Source organism: Ambystoma mexicanum, chromosome 5q (genome assembly GCF_040938575.1).
Source record: "Ambystoma mexicanum isolate Mex_15411 chromosome 5q, UKY_AmexF1_1, whole genome shotgun sequence".
NCBI lineage: Eukaryota > Metazoa > Chordata > Amphibia > Caudata > Ambystomatidae > Ambystoma > Ambystoma mexicanum.
The window spans coordinates 1,384,426,398-1,384,449,133 of record NC_090933.1 but is presented as its reverse complement, the minus strand read 5'-3'; the positions used below and the strand labels follow the sequence as shown (position 1 = coordinate 1,384,449,133).

The 22,736-nt window shown below is 49.0% G+C and overlaps 1 long non-coding RNA gene across 1 annotated transcript in view; it reads right to left on the bottom strand.

Annotated features, from left to right (window-relative positions):
* Positions 1–22,448, bottom strand: part of LOC138498733 (uncharacterized) — a 208,307-nt gene extending 185,859 nt beyond the window's left edge. The window contains exons 1-2 of the long non-coding RNA XR_011278853.1: positions 22,376–22,448; positions 21,654–21,700 (exon numbers count right to left, since the gene is read on the bottom strand). This is a non-coding gene — a long non-coding RNA (uncharacterized lncRNA). The remainder of the gene's footprint in view (positions 1–21,653; positions 21,701–22,375) is intronic.
* Positions 22,449–22,736: the final 288 nt, after the last annotated feature.

The window sequence follows — 22,736 nt, the reverse complement described above, 5'->3', positions numbered from 1 at the left end:
TAGCGATAAAATGGGCCATAGGATAACTCAAATATTACCTCACGGGTAGGAAGATTAAACTAATTATGGACTATTCACCCCTTACATGGCTCAGTCTTAGAAAAAGACTCAAACCCGAGTCTAATGCGCTGGTTTCTTGATCTTCAACCCTTCTGTTTTAGTGTTGAACACAGAAAGGGAATGGAACAAGGAAACGTTGTTTTCCTGTCCCGTTTTCCTTTAGAAGATGAGGAAGCCAGCAGCGTTAGGGGAAGGGTATGTGATGAATCCCTAGATGTCGTCACTGCTCCCGAGGTGGAGCCCCTTCCTATCAGGCCAAGGGAGGTGAGGCCACTACCCGATACTCCCTCTGTGCACCATCCCCAGGGGGACTATCTCATTGGGAGAGACTCCCCCTCTGGGGATAGGGACAGACATCTAGGGATAACATGGTATGACCCTCTCCCAATCATGCCTCCTCACCCAACACCTATGGTACAACCCAGTAATCCACCCAACCACCCCATGTACCTGTGTAGAGCCAGTGACATAAGATCCACTGAGACGAAGACGAGCCCAGACTACCTCAGTAAGACTTGCATCAAAAGACTGGGATGAGGAGGAGGTGCGGAACTATGAAGAGCACTACCAAAGGTGAGTGTGAGCATTCTAGTTCTTCACTAAGGGCCACTAACAACACCAACATAAAAACATAAGATGGACTGGGGAGCTTGTTAAGCCATCCCTGGAGGTGCCAAGGATCGAGCAGCGGTTCGGTGCTGGATGAAGTAAGGGCTGCAGACGGGACACTGTCAGCGGGAAGGAGATGTCTCTACCGGGTTCGATGTGGAAGAACCTATCCGGTGGCAGGAAGAAGAACATCCAGACTGGAGAAAGCAGAGGGACCACGTGGTCCAGAGTGGGCTAGAATGCTGGAGGAAGCCAGCAACTGCTGAGCTGCCGACTGAATGGAGAAGTACGCAAAGGCAGTGCAAAGCCCTAGAGGGAGTCCCAGGAAGGACCGGAGCCCGCCAAGATGTTCCTTGAAGGTAGGGAAGAAACCGGGCTGGCTGGTGAGGTCCAAAGGGAGTGTTGGCACTTCAGGGGAAGTGTCAGAGAAACCCTACATGAGAATAGATGTAGTAAAAGACCCCCAGAGAAAGAGAGAAATATTCTGATTGGAAAAGGGGAGGAACTCCCGAAGAGGGGACAGTATATAACCTCACAACCTGAGAGAGAGTCAAAAGGACTTTGTAAATCATCTCCTTCATGACAGAAGTTGGCAGGATATTGAACCAGGTCTGTCCAATGAGATGAATAGAGAAATATGGGCCTGGGACTCAAGAAAAAGAAGGGATGCGAGAACAACCCTCTTCCTCATGACCCTCTTCCTCATGGCAGTACTTGGCAAGCCAGAAGGCAAAGTGGGCTATACTGGGAAACCTGGGTCAAGAATCATACTTGTGCATGAACTGTTGGGAAAGAAAGCAAAGTGTGAAACAAGGATCACCAGGGGAAGGGAGTCATTCCCCCTGGGTACCGGTGAGTGTGAAGTGAGTGGGAAACCAAGAGACCAGGGGAAGGGAGTAATTCCCCCTGGGTACCAGTGAGTGTGAAGTGAGTGGGAAACCAAGAGACCAGGGGAAGGGAGTCATTCCCCCTGGGTACCAGTGAGTGTGAAGTGAGTGGGAAACCAAGAGACCAGGGGAAGGGAGTCATTCCCCCTGGGTACCGGTGAGTGTGAAGTGAGTGGGAAACCAAGAGACCAGGGGAAGGGAGTCATTCCCCCTGGGTACCGGTGAGTGTGAAGTGAGTGGGAAACCAAGAGACCAGGGGAAGGGAGTCATTCCCCCTGGGTACCGGTGAGTGTGAAGTGAGTGAGAAACCAAGAGACCAGGGGAAGGGAGTCATTCCCCCTAGGTACCGGTGAGTGTGAAGTGAGTGGGAAACCAAGAGACCAGGGGAAGGGAGTCATTCCCCCTGGGTACCAGTGAGTGTGAAGTGAGTGGGAAACCAAGAGACCAGAGGAAGGGAGTCATTCCCCCTGGGTACCAGTGAGTGTGAAGTGAGTGGGAAACCAAGAGACCAGGGGAAGGGAGTCATTCCCCCTAGGTACCGGTGAGTGTGAAGTGAGTGGGAAACCAAGAGACCAGGGGAAGGGAGTCATTCCCCCTGGGTACCGGTGAGTGTGAAGTGAGTGGGAAACCAAGACACCAGAAGAAGGGAGTCATTCCCCCTGGGTACCGGTGAGTGTGAAGTGAGTGGGAAACCAAGAGACCAGGGGAAGGGAGTCATTCCCCCTGGGTACCGGTGAGTGTGAAGTGAGTGGGAAACCAAGATACCAGAAGAAGGGAGTCATTCCCCCTGGGTACTGGTGAGTGTGAAGTGAGTGGGAAACCAAGAGACCAGGGGAAGGGGGTCATTCCCCCTGGGTACCGGTGAGTGTGAAGTGAGTGGGAAACCAAGATACCAGAAGAAGGGAGTCCTTCCCCCTGGGTACCGGTGAGTGTGAAGTGAGTGGGAAACCAAGAGACCAGGGGAAGGGAGTCATTCCCCCTGGGTACCAGTGAGTGTGAAGTGAGTGGGAAACCAAGAGACCAGAAGAAGGGAGTCCTTGTCCTGGTAGTGCTACATCTACAGGAAAAAGGACAATCTAACCACGAGATCAGGGGAAGGGATTCATTCTCCCTGGTTTTGTGTGAGAAACTGTGAAAGCCAGAGATCAGGGGAAGGGATTCATTCTCCCTGGTTTTGTGTGAGAAACAGTGAAAGCCAGAGATCAGGGGAAGGGATTCATTCTTCCTGGTTTTGTGTGAGAAACTGTGAAAGCCAGAGATCAGGGGAAGGGATTCATTCTCCCTGGTTTTGTGTGAGAAACAGTGAAAGCCAGAGATCAGGGGAAGGGATTCATTCTTCCTGGTTTTGTGTGAGAAACAGTGAAAGCCAGAGATCAGGGGAAGGGATTCATTCCCCCTGGTTTTGTGTGAGAAACTGTGAAAGCCAGAGATCAGGGGAAGGGATTCATGCTCCCTGGTTTTGTGTGAGAAACAGTGAAAGCCAGAGATCAGGGGAAGGGATTCATTCTTCCTGGTTTTGTGTGAGAAACTGTGAAAGCCAGAGATCAGGGGAAGGGATTCATTCTCCCTGGTTTTGTGTGAGAAACAGTGAAAGCCAGAGATCAGGGGAAGGGATTCATTCTTCCTGGTTTTGTGTGAGAAACAGTGAAAGCCAGAGATCAGGGGAAGGGATTCATTCCCCCTGGTTAGGAACTTGCAACCAGAACTGTGCCACCCAGTCCAGGAGAAGGGAGTCATTCTCCTGGACCGAGAATATTGACCCAACCTTCTAGTTTAGTTATACGTGCAAGGGACACAATTAGAGATGTTGACACATGACAGTGGACTCTTTCATTTATAAGGACATTCTGACAGACCCATTAGAACTTTAGTTCAGGTAGGGAAACCACTCATGGAGATAGGGAAAGTTAGGTTTCTCTTTATCTTCTTGGAGAACAAAAGTCTATAGCAACCACTATACCACATGTGTGCCAGTCTCCCCCTTCTGCACTCTTAAACTAGTCACTTACTTGAGTTCTGGGTGGTGTTCAAGCATATTCACCTGGTGAGGCAGCAGGTGCTTTATTTTGTGTGCTGCTGAATAACCCCACAATTTGTTCAGTCAGCATCCTCACCTGGATTTCAAAATGTTGGTACCTCTGATATTCCCTAATTTCATATGTCTGAAATCCGGGTCTATACTGATTGAAATTGCTATTTGTTTCTCTGTTATGAAAGAATGAATGAATGACTGAATGATATTTTTTTTTGTATTGCACTCATACACAAGTCTTTCAGAGTGTGACAAGGCAAGTGAGGAGTACAAGGGAGGACTAAACATCAATCTTACTAGGTCCAGTGACATTGAGAACGTGCAAGTGCATGGGGGAGTGAAGGGGGAAGTGCAAGGGGGAGGGGAGGAGTGGAAAGTGCTGAACACAGGATAAAAAAACAACAAGTAGAGCAGCCAGCAGGTGGCAAATGCAAGGTTAAGGTGCAGACAAGGGGTGTCAAATAAGTGCAGGTATAATCTCTCTAATTCTGCTCAGGAAAGCACTGATGATTTAGATTCTCCCCAAAATCACGGTTTACTCTGGGAGGACATCTTGGTACCAATCCTGGTTCTCATACATTTTGAGCGACTGCTCCAGCGTATGTCTGTGAGCATATCATGGGCTCAGCATTACAACTTCTTGAATGCTCTCCTCCTCTTGGGACATTTGTATCTGACAGCCTGTTTAGGCATCTCATGTCAGGGTAATTTCATCTCTCTGGAGACATTAGAGGTAGCTCTGATCGGGCTGTTGCACCTAGAGCTCTTGGTTCATTAAATGAAGCCTGCATTTGATATGTCCTTTGCTCAATGCAGCTTGACTGAAATCCAACAATGGATTTTGAATCTTTATATCGGGGACTGATATAATGAGGTTGTGTTGAATCGATGCTCTGAAATGTAACTTCTAAAGCTAGATCTATCCTGTCTTTTAACTCTAGAACTTTTGTGCTGGGTCTAGAATTGTTATGCTTTTCCTTTTCTTAGCTTTTATTTGAAGGTTTTGCAATCCCCTCCCATATTCACGCTGCCAGGTCAGTTACCAACTTATTGAACGGTTATCATGGTCATCTCTAGCGGGTTGTGCTATGACTTCCGCTCAGAGTGAGTAGAATTATCAATTACAGAAATGTAACAATTCAATATCCAGGTTTAAATCTATTCATAAAAACAAGCGACGGAGTCTTTGTGATTAATTTGGTTCACAAGCCGTAGCCTACACAACACATTTTTCTGGATTTTTCCTCATCCTGAGAAGAGGGGAATGAACTAGCTACAGTGGCTCTCTGTCTCCCTTGTGAATCCACTTTGTCATTTTAGCATTGTGGTTGCATAACAGGACTTTCCTCCATCTTACCCAGCCAAGCTTGTAAGTTAGTGGAACATCCAAGGGCTCTTCTCTTAGCACAAACCATCCCAATGCCAACCTCTTTCAGGGGGTCTCTGGGACTTCTGAGGGCATACATGGGAGGCGCTTAACACACAGAGCGCTCGAGTACCATCAGATAACACACTCGCCCCCATCATTCCTGTGCACCCCCCCCTTAGCTAATACTCCAACCATTTCTGTAATTAGCAACCCCGCCTGGACCAGCAGCCTCAGGCCTAAAGACTCAACATCTTGACATGCATGATGTTGAATACACGCTCGCTGGTCAGGCATGCCACAGAAGTGGCAGATTGCATTAAGGACTATAGCATTGATTCATGTGCCATCACCGAGAGCTGGCTTCATGCTGCCGCCGGTCCTGCCATCTCCCTAGCTATTGCCACAGGGTACAACATTCTTCACACAGGTTGCTCACGGGGTTAGGGGGTGGGGTAGCCCTGAGTTATGAGGCTCCACTTCATAGTCACCAAATCATGGGCATCTCTGTGAAAAATTGTGAATTTCTTTTCGCCAAACTCTCCATCAACCCCAATACTAGCATCAGAATCATTTGGCTCTATCGTCCTCCGGACAAAATGCCTGACTTTCTTACCCAGCTAAGTAATATGATCCTACCCCTTCTAGAACCCTCGGCCAAGTTAATGGTTCTGGGGGATTTGAACTTAGGGTTATTAGATCCTACAGATAATATGGGCAATTTGGTCAATTCCACATTGATGGAATTCGAGCTCCATCAACATGTGAAAGTGGCAACAAAGGAAGAACGCTGGATTGGCCGGATACACATAATATTGAGCCGGAGAACATCGAGGTGGCCCCTTGTCCATGGTCGGACCACTTTTTTGTGCATTTCTCCCTCAACCTATTAATAACATAGGAGCAAGGGGTTGGACAAAAAATAGGACTTTGTGCAAACTGTCGCCTTCCCCTTTGGAGCCACATTTTGGACCCACTCTTAATAATCTCCCCAATCTCAATACGGCAAATGACCTGGCTGAAGCCTATCGGACAGCGCTGACCAAGGCCCCTGAGAAACCACGTCTTACTAGGACTGCACCTTCAAAAACATCTTCTCAGCCGAGATCCAAAATCTTAAAGGACATTTCAGTCATGGAGAAACGACCACTCAGTTTATAATAAAACTAAATACGCCAGTGCTGCGAAAGCACATACAATCACCATTCGTGAGGCAAACAAACTCTCATATGACAACCAAATTGATGGTGCTTCACCGAACACCAGAGAATTGTTCAAAATATTAAAAGAGCTCGAGAACTCATGCCCTGTTTCAATTGAGATCATCAAGGATTCCAAATGGTGTCCAAATGCTGCAGCCAGACGCGTGATTTTACCGGCACCCGTGAATGGGCAATTACCGGGTCATGCAGAGGTCGGTGGATTGCCCATTCGCAGGTGCTGGCAATAAGGGACTCCCCATCCCCATTCGGCCCCATAGGGCGGAATGGGAATGGGGAGCTTGGATGCACCGGCACCGTTCATAACAGTGCCGGTGCATCCACGAGTTGTGCTTGCGGGTGCCGTACTGCCCGCCTGGTCGGACCTGGCAGGCAGAGCGAAACCGGCAAGCACAACTTGGAGTATGGCGGTACAGTTGCAACAGTGCCGGTAGCGCTACCGGTGCCATTGTTGCCTTAACGCAATACTTGTAATGAGGCCCAGTGACTTAAGTGGAAATCTTCATGGTACTGTCCAGCCTTAAACCTACCTCCTGCAAAGGAGACACTAACCCTGGCCCTCAGTCGTTAAAGCCTGTGCAGAACAACTTACTCTGTTAATTACCAAGTCTATCAACTGTTCATTTTCGGGAAAATAATGTTCCCACTCCGATTAAGCTAGCATGGATCTCTCCACTTTTAAAAAAACCATCACTGGGCCCAGCTCTACCTGAAAAATATCGGCTCATCACTAACATCCCGTTTTTGCTGAAAATTCTAGATAAGGGTGCATGCACACAGTTTCAAGAATTCTGGGAATCACACAACATTCTGCCCACACAGCACTGAATCCACCCTGTTCGAACGTAAGGCGAATATTTTACTTAATTTCAAAAAGGGCAGCACTGTGTTACTGGTGCTACTCGACTTATCCTCACTGCAGTTTTCACCTTGGCATGGTTTGTGAGGGCTATTTGCCAATAGCCTGACGTTAGATCAAATGTGCTGAGGAACTTGGCTGCACCAAATCTATCCACCAACTCATCCGTTCTAGGCAACGGGTGGGCATCAGTCTTGGTGACTGCATTAAGAGCTCTATAATCCACACAGAATCTCAATTCTTTGGATCCTGCCTTTGGTGCTAACACAACTGGGCTAGACCATGGACTAGTAGAGGGCTCTATTACCCCGAGGTCAAGGATCTTGCTGACCTCCCCTTTGATGTGGGACCTAACATACTCTGAGATTTGGTAGCCTATGCTTTTGACTGGCAGACAGTCACCAGTGAGTATATCATGCTGGCGCCAAGGGGTCAAGCCTGGTGAAAGTGAGAACAGGGAGGCAAACTGATTTAACATAGATTTGCACTCCTCTTGTCGCTCAGGTGTCAGATTTGAAGAGAGATTCACTCCTTCAATCTTTTCATCCAAGGGTAAGCCTCTGAGGAGATCAGGGAGAGCTTCACTCTCTTCTTCCTCTTCTGATGAAGCTAGAAGCAAGGCTCCTACTTCAGGCCTGGAGACATACGTCTTTAATCTGTTGGTATGGAAGACTCTGGGAGCGTCCTTGGGATTGTCCAAGTCCACCAGATAGTTCACCTCTCCAAGATTACCCACAACCTTGAAGGGTCCCATCCATTTGTCATGCAAGGCCCTCTGCCTTGTTGGAATTATAACTAGAACCAGCTGGTCTTGAGTGAACTCAACCATGTTAGCCTTTTGATCATGCCAATGCTTGACCAACGCTTGTCCAGCTTTCAGGTTATCACTAGCATCTGCCATCAGGTGTGACATTCTCCTCCGGAGACCTATCACATAGTCAGTCACTCTGACTGGCTAGGGGGAAGGAGCACTCTCCAACCCCTCCTTAATCAGGGCCAATGGATCTCTGACTGGATGGCCATAAAGAAGTTCAAAGGGAGAATAACCTACTCCCTCCTGAGGGACTTCTCTATAAGCAAAGAGAAGGCATGGCAGTAGAAGGTCCCACTTCCTTTTAAGAGGTTCCTTTAAAGCACCTATCATGCTCTCCATGGTTCTGTTGAACCTTTCTACCAACCCATTTGTCTGAGGGTGGTATGCTGTTGAGAACTTGTAAGTAACTCCACAGGTTTAATAAGGGCATGGCTGCCTCCAAACTCGGGTCTGGGGTCCCTAAATGGGGAATACCGGGCCATTCTGACTTTGGAGGGTCTGGTATTTCCCCATTCAGGGAACCCGGACCATCCCCATTCCCATTCCCATTGAGCCCCCATAGGGAATGGGGAGCATGCTAACAACAGGCCCGTTAATGACGGGCCCGTTGTTAGCATGCTAGTCCCCTTGCGGGACCCGCAAAGGACGTCTGGTCTGACCAGATGTCTAGAGCGGGTCCCGCAAGGTGACCTGGTAATAGGGCGGTACAGGGTTAACGGCTCCGGCAAATTTGCTGGCGCCGTTAACCCCTTACCGCACACCTCCTAATGAGGCCCACTAACTCTGCGATAGGTCTCCAGAGGAGAGTGTCACACATGATGGCAGAAGCATCAGATAATTTGAAAGCAGGTCAGGCTCTGGTGAAGCATTGGCATGACCAGAAGGCCAACATGGTTGAGTTTTCTCAAGACCAGCTAGTTCTAGTTATGGTACCTACAAGGCAGAGGGCCTTACGGGACAAATGGATAGGACCCTTCAAGGTTGTGGGTAAACTTGGAGAGGTCAACTATCTGGTGGACTTAGGCAATCCTAAGCCTCCCAGAGTCTTTCACACCAACTAGCTAAAAGCTTATGTCTCTAGACCAGAGGTAGGAGCTTTGCTTCTAGCTTCAGCTCAAGAGGAGGAGGAGAGTGAACATCTACCTGACTTTCTCAGAGGCCAGCCTTTAGATAAGAAAATAGAAGGAGTTAATCTCTCTTCTAATTTGACACCTGAACAACAGGAGGAGTGCAAGTTTCTGTTAGATAAGTTTGCCTCCTTGTTTTCACTATCACCAGGCTTCACCCCTTGGGGCCAGCATGATATTCAAACTGGTTACTGTTTACCTGTTAAAAGCAGAGGTTACAGGATGTCAGATCATGTAAGATCCCACATAAAGGAGGAGGTCAACAAGATGCTTGATATCGGGGTAATAGAGCCCTCTACCAGTCCATGGTCTAGTCCAGTTGTTCTAGTACCAAAGGCAGGATCCAAGGAGTTGGGATTCTGTGTGGACTATAGATCTCTTAATGCAGTCACCAAGACTGATGCCCACCCTTTACCAAGAACAGATGAACTGGTGGACAAACCTGGTTCAGCCAAGTACCTCAGTACATTTGATCTCACTTCAGGCTATTGTCAAATAGCACTGACAGACCATGCCAAGGAGAAAACTGCATTCTCAACCCCAGCAGGCCTCTACCAGTTTAAGGTAATGTCTTTTGGACTAAATAATGCACCTGTTACATTCCAAAGGATGGTTAACCAGGTTCTGAATGGGATGGAAGCCCTCTTCCTGGCATACTTGGATGACATTGCAGTGTTCAGCCCTACATGGAAAGAACATGTTGACCACTTAGGATATGTTTGCAGGCTCTTGAGCAGGCTCATCTGACCATAAAGGCTAGTAAATGTCAAAATGGTCAGAGTAAAGTGGTCTACCTGGGACATGAGGTAGGAGGAGGTGAAATCAGGCCATTGCCTAGCAAAGTACAAGCTGTACAAAACTGGGCCTCCCCTACTACTCAAACCCAAGTGAGAGCCTTCCTAGGCCTCACTGGTTATTATAGGAACTTCATAGAGAACTATGGGACCATAGTGTCTCCTCTGAATGTGGTCTCCACTCCCAAATTCCCTAAAAAGGTCAGGTGGAATGAGGAGACACTCAAGCATTTGAGGGCCTAAAGAAAGCCCTTTGTCAAGCTCCAGTCCTAAGAGCTCCTGCCTATAACCAAACCTTCATTGTGCAGACAGATGCTTCAAATGCAGGTGAGGCCCGCGGGCATGTTGGTGCGTTACAAAAATTAAAATAAAATAAAATAGGTGCAGTTCTGAGTCAGCTGGATGAGAAAGGTAGGGAGCACCCCATTTGCATCATCAGCAGGAAGCTGAAGGAACCTGAGACAAGATGGCCAACCATTGAAAGAGAATGTTTTGCTATTGTGTGGTCACTGAAGATGTTTAGACCATACTTGTATGGATCTACTTTTGGGATTCAGATTGACTACCAACCCTTGATATGGTTGATGCAAATGAAAGTGGAAAACCCTAAACTACTGAGATGGTTAAACAGCCTGCAAGGGTTTGATTTTACCATTGAACACAGGTCTGGGTGTCCCTACCAAAATGCTGATGGTCTCTCCAGGATGTTTAACCGACTGGAGTAAAGAGATTCATCCAGGAGCGGATTAAATCCTCCTGTCTCTTCGTCTGGGGGGACAAGTGTTAGGGAGAGTTCTCAAAATGTGCACATTTCCCTTACCTTTTGAGACCCCCAGCAACTTTGCTGGATTTCTAGGATTTGATCTTTTCTACCTGGGAAGAGTGCAAGCCTTTTTTTCCCACTCTTCCATGTATTTTGATGTGTGTTTTACTTTTGTGTTCTTTGGTTATGGAGTTTTAAAACAACTCCATGGGTATCATATTTTTCTGTGTGTCACACAGCACCTTCAGTGCAGTGGCACAGGGATGTCTTTCAGACTTCCCAAGGTTTAAATACCTTCTCTGGGACTGACTACTGTCTCCCAGAGCCTGTAAAGTTAAATTGACTTTACAAGTCTCTTTACATTTACTGACCCAGCACACACTATCTTCTTTTTTTTATTTTTATATAGTTCATTACAAACTTTTAAAAATGAGAATGGGAAGTTTCACACGTGATCGGGCCTGGGGGAGCGGGTACGTGTATTTCAGGGGTGCGCGGTAAGCCTTACACGCGATCGGGCCTGGGGGAGCGGGGTACCACTCACCGTCTGCCTTTCGTTTAGAAGAACGCGTAGCCAACACCCGCTGTGAAGTAATAGCGTGTGAACCCTAATGCCTGGAAAACACACGCACCGCACCCCACGAAAAGCACGTACAGAGCAATGTAAAGGCATGTGGGATCTTCAAGCCCTGCCAGGGCAACGCCCGTGCGCGAAACATCACAGACACGCTTACACGATAAGGGCCTTTGGTCCAATGAAATCATGTATGCGTGCTAAGGCGCTTACGCGCTAAGGGCCTTTCCTCGAATTACACGCTGACGTGCAACATTTTCACGTGCCAAATCACTCCGTATCAAGCTGGCCACGGGTAAGCACACCGAAGACCACGCTCCTGCCCAGAAAGCCGAATCACTGCCCCCAGAGCCCCGAGCAGCCTCCCACCTGCCATCTGCTGCTGCTTGACTGCCTGCTACCCACGTGCCCTGCCATTTGGTGCCTGCACATCAGCCATCTGCAGGGGTCCAGTTGCTGTGTCCACCCCTGCTGGAGCAGAAGACTCCCGACTGGGATACCATCGCTCCAGAGCCCAGCCCCAGGACCCAGTTGCCCATCCACGCCTGCCTCTGGGGTTGCCAGATCGGGCACTACACCATCTGGCACCACTGGTAACCCCCAGCCAGAGAGGCAGAGGGCCACCAGCTTCACTGCCACAGAAGTTGGTGTTCTGGTGGAGCAAGTCCTGGGGCAGTATGATGCCCTCTTCGGAACAAGATGCGCCAACAAGGAAGGACGGACCAGGATCTGGACGGACATCGTGACTGCCATCAACGCGGAGGGAGTGGCAGTCTGCGACTTCCAACATGTCAAGAAGCGCTGGTAGGACTTCAGGTCCAGGACCCTCAACATCCTCGCGGAGGGGGGCCAGGTCAGCCTGAGCAACATCCAGATGAGGGTCCTGGAACGTGTACGCCCAACGCTCCATGCCCAGATCCTTCGGAGGCAGACCCGTCTGTAGTCGAGCGGTAAGTGGCCAAGCATTGCTGTGTGAGACAGGGCATGTTGCAGTGTGCTGGTAGTCTGATACTTGCCTGTATGTGCCATGTATGGATATGTGTGTGTGCAGGGACATCATGGTCATGCGTGTGGGACCAGTTATGTGTGAACCATATGGTAGGTGCATGTGTTTTCATGCAACGTGGGGACCTCTATGCAGAATGCACACCTGAAAACATGCCAGTCTGTGTTCCTGGACATGGAGGGGGGATGAGGAATGGGTGCTGATGTCATGTACATGTATGGTGCACGTGTGTGTGTGTGTGTGCGCGCCAGAGAAGTGTGTGTTTCACTTTGAAATGACATGGATGCATGTGACTTTGAAGGCAACATCTTGGTTTACAGGGGCCCTTGTACATGGGTGTTGATGTTGATTGCAGGCGCCAGGAGTGTTTCTGCATGTGTGTTGCATGCATTGACCCATGTGTTGTGGAAGGACAGGATGGAAGTGACATTTGACAGTGCCACTCATGTGTTATTGCTTCCTGTCTAGGGTATTTTGTGCTGTACCCTGATGCTTGTGTTCTATGTCTCCCTCTACGCAGCGTCAAGTGAAGAAGAGGGTGGAGACGGTGCTGTGGAGGCAAGCAGTGGGGATGCCTCAACTGGGCGGCAACGCATGGCCCAGCCACCCTCCCAGAATTACCATCATCCGGGAGCGAGGGGGCTGGTGCTGTGTCTGCCACAACGGCTGTGGCGGAAGGGCCGGGTGAGCCCCCACAGGGGCTTCCAATGGCGGAAGACAGTGTGGAGACATCCAGGTTGGTGGTCTCCACAGAGGAGGAGGAGCCCGCTACTGAGCCGCACACGGGGCCTGGTGGGGGTAGTACCACTGGTGCAAGTGGTACAGTCCAGGGCCAGGGTCAGGAGGCAGCGCAGGTCACCGCGGAGGGGCCTGTGCATGTCGCTGTCCTTGACCCTGTGACTGCACCATCATGCACCAGCAGGGAGGCCCCATCCCAGGCCCGTCCGTAGGTAGGGGAGAGTGCCATGTCACCTGCCTCTTCACTACCTGCGGGCGAGGGGTCCTGCGACCGCATGGGCTCCGTCCTGGTGGGTGTCGCATTGCGCACGTGTGACATTCGTGATGACGTGCGTTCTTCCTGGGCGGAGAACGCACGCCATCATGAAGTGCAGCGTCGTGACGTGGCACTGCTGGGAGGGGCCCTGGTCGGTGGGTTGCTACATGTGTTGCGCACTCTGGCGGACCTCTCCTCCTCTGTGGGGGCTATGCGCCAGTTGTTCTCCACATCGTCTTCCGGCCCAGATTCCACCAGGGCCCCCTGTGGACCTGGCCTGACCAACACAGCCAGCTTGGTGGAGATCCCATCCCTGCCACAGTCGGGAGTCGGCGGTCCATCAGGGGTGGGCACCACAACTGGAGACCAGCAGATGGAGGATGTGCAGGCACCATCGGACAGGGCACATGGACAGCAGCAGCAGCTGCAGGAGGAGGCTGTAGGTGAGAGCAATGATGGCTTGGGGCCATCGACATCGGAGGGGCAGGTATCGGCCATAGGGCAGGAGGACCCTGGACGGGATATGTCTTCCGTGTGGTAGCGGTTGGGCCATGCGATAGATGCGGAGAGGCAGCGGGCAGAAGAGGCACGGCTCACGATGGTCAGGGCGGAGAACTCCATGCGGAGGGCCCTGAGGCGGGCCGAGTGCCTCGAGGCCATTCGCAGGGACCTGGAGGTCCAGATGTCATCGTCCCTGCGAACCCTCGGGGCCATGGAAGAGGACCACCTCCGGGACATCGAGCAGGAGTTCGATGATGCCCTGGCCTGGGACATCCAAGAGTGAGCCGTCGGACTAGCCCGCTGCCCTTGTAAATAGTTTGTTAGTTAGTTAGTTAGTATTAGGTTTCCTTTTGCTTTTTTTTATTTTGGACCGCTTGGACAATGGACCACATTTTTGTATATAGTTTTTTATTAGGTAGTAGTTTTTGGTAGGTTTCATTTATTGAGTTGGGCTCATGGACCCTGGATTCTTCGATTGTAAATAGTTCGACATTGGATTCATCTATTTTTTAAGTTTTTTCTGTGTTCACCATGGAGCAATGGTTTTTACTTTGGTTTGTCCCTTGGATTTGCATTATTTGGACTGTAACTTTGGACAACATTTCATTTTTGATTTCTTTTGCTTATGATTTCTTGGTTTGCATTAATTAGCGGAGATGTGCCATTTCTTTTCTTATTCCCATTGTTGTGTGTTTGAGTTGTTTTACATTCATGTTTTCTTTAATATATTTATTTTAATACTTCCATTCGTGGTATAATCTCATTGGTTTCATGCGTGTCATGATTTGGGTTTTGACATTCACTTGCACCCATTGTGTGTGTGTGAGGGACATGTGTTCATTGGGATACTTGCCATTGGGGTTGTATCATATGATTGGCATTTCTATGTGGGTGTATGCAATACTTGGGTGGGTCTTTGGCCTGTGGAGGCTGGGCATAAGGGACAGGGATCTAGATTGTGATGACGTGTTGGCTGGGGGACATGTGTGGGGGCCTGCTGGCAGGTGCTCTGCACTGCTGGGGGGTGGGGGTCCTGGGGGACATGTGTGGGGGCCTGCTGGCAGATGCCCTGTACTGCTGGGGGGTGGGGGTGCTGGAGGACATGAGTGGGGGCCTGCTGGCAGGTGCCCTGCACTGCTGGGGGGTAGGGGTGCAGGGGGACATGAGTGGGGGCCTGCTGGCAGGTGCCCTGCACTGCTGGGGGGTGGGAGTACAGGGGGTCATGCCTTGGTGATCAGTAGTGCAAGCTGACATGTGGCTTGGCTGGGGGGCATGCCCATGGTGGATGGGCTGCCTGCGGGACATGACCAGGGGTGCGGAGTAGTCCCCTGTGGTGTGGGCTGCCTGCATGGGCTGTGGAGGGTGTACAGGGAACACCTGGGAGGACCCACACTGCCAAATCACGTGTAGGACTCCCCTGCACCCCCGTAATACACGTACCCTGCTGAACTCGCGTGAGGAAATTCACGCGTAAGGCCCTTTCGCGTGTGAAACTTCCCGCGCACCCTTGAAATATACGTACCCAGCCCATTTGCGTGTAAAACTTCCCGCGCACCCCTGAAATACACGTACCCAGCCCATTCGCGTGTGAGACTTCCCGCACACCCCTGAAATACACGTACCCAGCCCATTCGCGTGTGAGACATCCTGCGCAACCCTGAATTACACGTACCCAGCCCATTCGCGTGTAAAACCTCCCGCGAACCCCAGTTATACACGTACCCAGCCCATTCGTGTGTGAAACTTCCCACGCACCCCTGAAATACACGTACCGAGGCCAATCAAGTCTGGAACTTCCCGCGTAACCCAGTTATACACGTACCCAGCCCATTCGCATGTGAGACTTCCCGTGCACCCCTGAACTACACGTACCCAGGCCAATCGCATGTGGAACTTCCTGCAAACCCCAGTTATACACGTACCCAGCCCATTTGCGTGTGAGGCTTCCCGTGCACCCCTGAAATACACGTACCCAGCCCATTCGCGTGTAAAACTTCCCGCGCACCCCTGAAATACACGTACCCAGCCCATTCGCGTGTAAAACTTCCCGCGCACCCCTGAAATACACGTACCCAGCCCATTCGCGTGTGAGACTTCCCACGCACCCCTGAAATACACGTACCCAGCCATTCGCGTGTGAGACTTCCCGTGCACCCCTGAAATACACGTACCCAGCCCATTTGTGTGTAAAACTTCCCGCAAACCCCAGTTATACACGTACCCAGCCCATTCGCGTGTGAGGCTTCCCGCGCACCCCTGAAATACACGTACCCAGGCCAATTGCGTGTGGAACTTCCCGCGAACCCCAGTTATACACGTACCCAGCCCATTCGCGTGTGAGACTTCCCGCGCACCCCTGAAATACACGTACCCAGGACAATCGCGTGTGGAACTTTCCGCAAACCCCAGTTATACACGTACCCAGCCCATTCGCGTGTGAGACTTCCCGCGCACCCCTGAAATACACGTACCCAGCCCATTCACATGTGAGACTTCCCGCGCACCCCATTTATACACGTACCCAGCCCATTCGCGTGTGAAACTTCCCGTGCACCCCTGAAATACACGTACCCAGGCCAATCGCATGTGGAACGTCCCGCAAACCCCAGTTATACACGTACCCAGCCCATTTGCGTGTGAGACTTCCTGCGCACCCCTGAAATACACGTACCCAGGCCAATCGCGTGGGGAACTGCCCGCGAACCCCAGTTATACACGTACCCAGCCCATTTCAATGATCGGACCAACGCCGAAAGAAGAGACAAATCCCTTTACCTAACTCCATACCTCACTGAGACCTACTCACCAGATCGAACCAACGCGACGCCAAAACCAACTACACTGAACAACCTACCAACATCACGAAGAATGACAAACTCCACCAGATACAACATCCACACAACCGAAGCGATAACACCATACATCAACAAAGCAAGAAGAACCCCCAACCCACAACCATGTCCCCTGGAAGACGAACCAGATGAAAACAAAAACCCTAGGCTAAACCTAGAAGCACTACTCGAGAACGCCGACAACCTGAAACCTGCTCCTGAACAAGATCAGAAAACGACCCTAACAAAAAAAGGCAAACCAAGCTACACCTCTAAACTCCACTGCAATCTAATAAATGCAAGATCCATGTCAAAACACTCTACAGAGATCTTCGACCTACTCGACGACAACGGCATCGACATCCTCTTCATCACAGAAACTTGGCTGGACGACAACTACAAAATCACACTCCAAAGCTGCCTTCCAGCAAACTTTAAATGCCTTCAAATAAACAGGAAAAACAAAAAAGGAGGAGGCATCGCAATAGCATTTAAAGAGCAGCTGAAAATAAGAACAGACGAACCACTCAACATCCCCAACTGCGAGTCCATGGTCATACACCTAACAACTAGCCCAAAAACCAACATCACATTCATCCTGGTGTACAGACCCCCAACTTATGATGCATCCTTCGTCGACAACTTCATAGAAGCCATAACCAACATAGCCATCAACCACGAACACCTAATCATACTGGGGGATTTCAACATCTGGTTCGAAGACAGACATGCCAACTCCCAAAACTCACTGATTGAACAACTCGCCACCACAAAACTACGACAACTAGTAAAAGGGGCAACTCACTCGGCAGGACACACCTTGGACGCAATATTCGCAGAGGAAAAACTCATCACCATGGCACCGCCGATACAAATACTGTGGAGTGACCATCTCATCATCCCATTCGTAATCACTCTGCCTACCCAAGTCTACATCCAACCTCCCAAGCTCACAGCCACCACAAAAAGAAACTGGAAAGACGTCAAAAAAGGCAACCTATTTGAACGACTGGAGTTAACCAAGCCCTCGACAACAGAACTAGACCTAGCTGACCTAGACGGGAAAGCGGAGATACTACACAAATGGATTGCAGATACAATCGACAAGATGGCCCCAGAAAAACCATTCACACCATCAAAAAAAAGAGCAATGGCAAAATGGTTTACCCCACTACTAAGCACCATGAAAAAAGAAAACAAAAGGATGGAAACGGAATGGAGGAAAGATTACAATCCAGACAAAAAAACAATGTTCCAGAAGCACATTCGCGCATACAAGAAGGAAATTCAAAAGGCAAAGAGAAAGCATTATGATGACAGAATCACAGATGCCTCCAACACACAAAAAGAAATGTTCCGTATCATTAAAGAAATGAGAAACCCACCAGGCTGTGACAACACCCCAACCCCCTCGGAGAAACTATGCAACAACCTTGCAGACCACTTCAAAAAGAAAATCAATGACATCCGACAAACCATCCAACAGAGACCAACCAGCAACGACTTACAACCAAACGAACCTAAATCAGAACCGCAACACAAACTCAATAACTACCCTGAAATATCAGCAGAGGCATTCGCAATGCTGGTAAAACACAGCAAGAAAGCGGGCTCACCGACGGATCCCTGTCCCCCGGACATCTACAAATCAATCCTCAGACAAAGAACACCAGCAGAATACTTCAGAAACCTGCTAAATTTATCACTGGCAACAGGGACAGTACCAAGGATCTTCAAATCGGCTTACATCAAACCACTTCTGAAAAACACAAGCGGGGACGTAGATGACCTCTCCAACTACAGACCAATCTCCAACATCCCCTACCCAGCCAAACTCCTCGAAACCTACGTATACAAACTAACCCAAGAATACGTTGAAGAACACCACCTGCTAGACCAAGCTCAAGTCGGATTCAGACCCACAAGAGGTACAGAAACAGCACTACTATCCATCTGGGATGACCTAAAAACAAACGCAGACTCCAGCACAACATCTGCCCTTATCCTACTCGACCTCTCAGCAGCCTTCGACACAGTTAGCCATGACACCCTAACCAAAAGACTAGAAGACATAGGCATAACAGACACAGCGCTACGCTGGACTAAATCCTTCCTAGCAGACAGAACTGAAACCGTCTGGATCAAACCCTTCAAATCCACCCCACGAGTCAACGACTGTGGAGTACCACAAGGATCCTCACTATCTCCACTGTACTTCAACATCTACCAAACCCCAGTAATCAGAATCTTCAAGAAACACAACATCAAATGCTACAACTATGCAGACGACACTCAAATCATCTACAAGATCGAAGACACCCAAGCCGATCATTCAAACTTAACCGACTGTCTAAAAGAAGTCTTCAACTGGATGAATGCCAACAACCTGAAAATCAACCCAGGAAAAACCGAAATCATGATCATATCCAAAGACCAAGAGAAGGAAACCGCCATCCCGTGGCCAACAGAAATGGGACCTACACCATCACCTTCTAAGGTAGTAAAAAATCTGGGAGTCCTGATGGACAACACCCTAACCTTAGAACCGCAAATAAACGCAACAGTCAAGAAATGCTTCTTCCTCCTCCACACGGCAAGAAAAATACTACCCTTCCTCTCCTTCACACACAAAACACTCACCATCGTCGGCCTCATCATGTCAACTATCGACTATGCAAACAGCCTCTACCTCAGTATACCGGAATACCTACTGAAGAAGCTGCAACGGATCCAAAACACTGCAGCCATACTACTCCTCAAACTATCCAGAAGAGACCGCATCACCCCGGCCCTAAAAACACTACACTGGCTCCCAGTAAAACAGCGTATCATCTTCCAAACAATGTGCATAACGCACAGGGCAATCAGCGGACAAGGAGCAGAATTCCTACAAAAAAAAATAACAATCTACAAGCCAACGAGACCGCTCAGGTCAACCAATGAAATCCGACTGGAACAAAAACCTTATATCAAGAAGAAACTCGGAGGCACCGCTTTCTACCACTTAGCCGCGAAAACCTGGAACAACATCCCAAAATTAATAAGGAACACCAAAGACCACCTTAAATTCAGAAAATTACTAAAAACCTACCTCTTCAACACCGGAGACTAAAACCGAAACAACAATAAGACAAACGAATCATCAAAAAAGGACATTGACAAACCGCTAGAACCGACAGAAGTACCCTGGGCACCAGTAGGGCTGACACTGGACACAGGGGTCCACCCGCGAGACCCAGAGAAACGAATACAACTACTCCAGCCAACCATTACCATCCCCCACCGCCCGTACAGCCACAACTAGGTCCCTCGAGGCAGTGGAACGGACGAGATACCACCAATCACCACACAACCGGGTGTATGGACACTAACAACAGTGCTAGTCATGTGGAGGGGTTGAGGAGCATGCAAGGTTATTAAGGGAGCGGGTGGAGGGGACAGCTAGATCCTCAAACGGCCTCGAATGGAAAACCGAGCACATACCTCCTGAGGCTCAGGGTGTACAAGCATCCCGTCGGGTAAGATTACACGAGCCCAAACGGCTCAGTCCAAGATAGAGATGACTAACGAATACCATTAACAATTTCCCTCTCTGCATACACCTCTCAAACTCCAAACCAAACACAACCACAAACCTCTAGCGCAGCAAACCGCACGAACTTCACTACACTGCAACAACAAAACAAAAAAAAAAACACATAGACTCGCACATCAGCACACGACGACTACCGGCCGCATACACCCCAGGCCCAGCCGACGGAACCACCGGGCTGAGGCTGCCAACAGCACATCACTGCAATCTTGCACTTTTCCAGCCTCCACCCACTAACCCACCCCCCACTCCCCTCTTTCAGAGCCGCCAGAGCACCAGGGGACCACTCCGGTGGTGATAGTGCGCGGTACAAATGACCTTTAACATTAACATTAACATTAACATTCACGTGTGAGACTTCCCGCGCACCCCTGAAATACATTTACCCAGCCCATTCGCGTGTGAGACTTCCCAGGCACCCGTGAAATACATGTACCCAGCCCATTCGCGTGTAAAACTTCCTGCGTACCCCTGAAATACACGTACCCAGCCCAATTGCGTGTAGAACTTCCCGCGAACCCCAGTTCTACACGCGCGCTGCTCGCACAGGGCCTATCGCATGTGAAAATCTCTGCAAACCCCAGTAATACACGCTCCCCGCACACACAGGGCCAATCGCGTATGAAAATCCAGGCGAACCCCAGTAATACACGCTCCCCGCTCGCACAGGGCCTATCGCGTGTGAAAATCCACGTGAACCCCAGTAATACACGCTCCCTGCTCGGCGTTTGCTGCAGCCCTTTGCGCTGGATTGGGGATTTTGATGGCTTTTCCCTGCACGTGGGGCGTTCTTGGGGGCGTAACTGACGCTGCTGCAGGGTCACTGTGCCACTCTGCACCACGGCAGGTTATGGATGTTGAAATCCATGAATACGCTGTGCGCCTAAATGTGTTTTGGTGCACGCGGCTGGCGCAGACAGCCGCACGCGCACACTGTGCGCCAGCTGCGTGTGCCACTTGTGCACTAGATTCTATGAATTACCCCCTATGTCTCTGATTGCTCAAGAATAAATGTGCAATAGCACACGGTCGGTAGTTTCGTCATGAATGAATTCGACCGTTTTGATGTCATTAGTTGTTACAGAGCGAAGCCATGGGAGATGATTCAAGAGTTGGAGCACGTTGTACCTATTTAGAATCAATGAAAAAAAGTGGAAAACTTTTTTGGATTCACCCTTAGACCTCCGCGACTTGGTATACTATCACAGTAGTTTAAGTGTCGCACTGGTGCGTGCAAAGGATGGAGACAATGAGTTTCCCTACTCCGTTTGTGATAAGTAAAGAGCTGTTGTTTGCACACATCTATTACTGCACCACAAGTAAGTATTCACTGGTGACCAGAGTCAGTTTGGTATTGTTCTTCATATATTTTATTTTCTTGCCCCTACGGATGGCACGTGTTCGGCACCCTCAATGTGCCTTTATGAAATCCGGGCATTTTATAAACTTTCAGTGTATTATAAATTCAGAAAATCATACAAATAAACAAACAATACAAATAAAAATGGATGAACAAGTGAGCATCAACATGATATATAATAAATAAATAAGCATTTGGCATGTCATTTTTCATAGTAAATGAAAAAATCATTGTATATTTAAAATTAAAAGACAAAAAACATACCATCATGTTGCCCAGTTTGTGTTGATCACACATAAGGGAAAAAAATCCTGTGTAGAGAGAAGGGGAAAGGATGCGTCGTTATTGACCATGTAAGAAGAAAAAAAGGGAGAGAGAGAAAAAAAGAAGAAGGGAAAGAAAATACATTGGCTTCTGGTTAGGTTTCAAGTTCACTTTTGACTTATTTAATAGTTTCCAATTGCCTCCAGGTAATGCTTACCTGTCGTCAGGGTGTCAGTTTCTCTCTAATAACGTATTCGTAGAACGAGTCCCATTAGACTCAAAAGCGCTCTTAGCACTTCACAAAAAATGGAGGAAAACAAAGGCAAACCGTCAAGTTTCCCATGTTTATCTTGCTCGCGAATTTTAAATTATTAGTTTAGTATACCCTCTGATTCTAATAATTCTCATATCGTCTTGTTCCTCGTATTTCCAATATTATGAAAACATCTCTATGAATTAAATATGCATTGGCAGAGAACGTCATGATGTTATAATTACACTATACATGTTGTCATTTTATCAAGCACATGGTTTTCAAATAACCATTTCAACTATTGTGCGTGAGTCGACGAAAAACCCATTAGCGTTCTAAAAATAATCCTCCGTAATCAGTGATAACATTAAGCAACAGACAGGGCTGCTAGAGCCTGCATGTTATGTGCGCGCCCTTCTGTGATTGGCGGGTTGCTTAAGTGGGTTTACGCTGCTGCTTGGGGGCTTACCTTCAAAATCTGGTTCCTGCCTCAAGCGTTGGGTTTGGAATGCCGAGCCTTCGACTACGGGTGTACATGTTATGTTGCCTAGGCAATCATAAAGTCCTTTCTCAATTTCTATCACCAGCCTTGGTGTCGGTCATACTTTGGGAAAAAGTACTTGTAACAATTCTGAGATACGTTAAGTTAACAAAATGTGTTTGCACATAACCTTGTATGGACTAATCCTAGAGCCCTATGTGTGTTTTTACATATCTTGTAGCTGATGCATTGAGTGCATCTAAGTACATTCTTAGCTTCCAATTTGCATGACAGGTCGCAAAGAACCCGGAGACACAGCTCCGTATGTTTAGGAGTCCATACTCCCGGC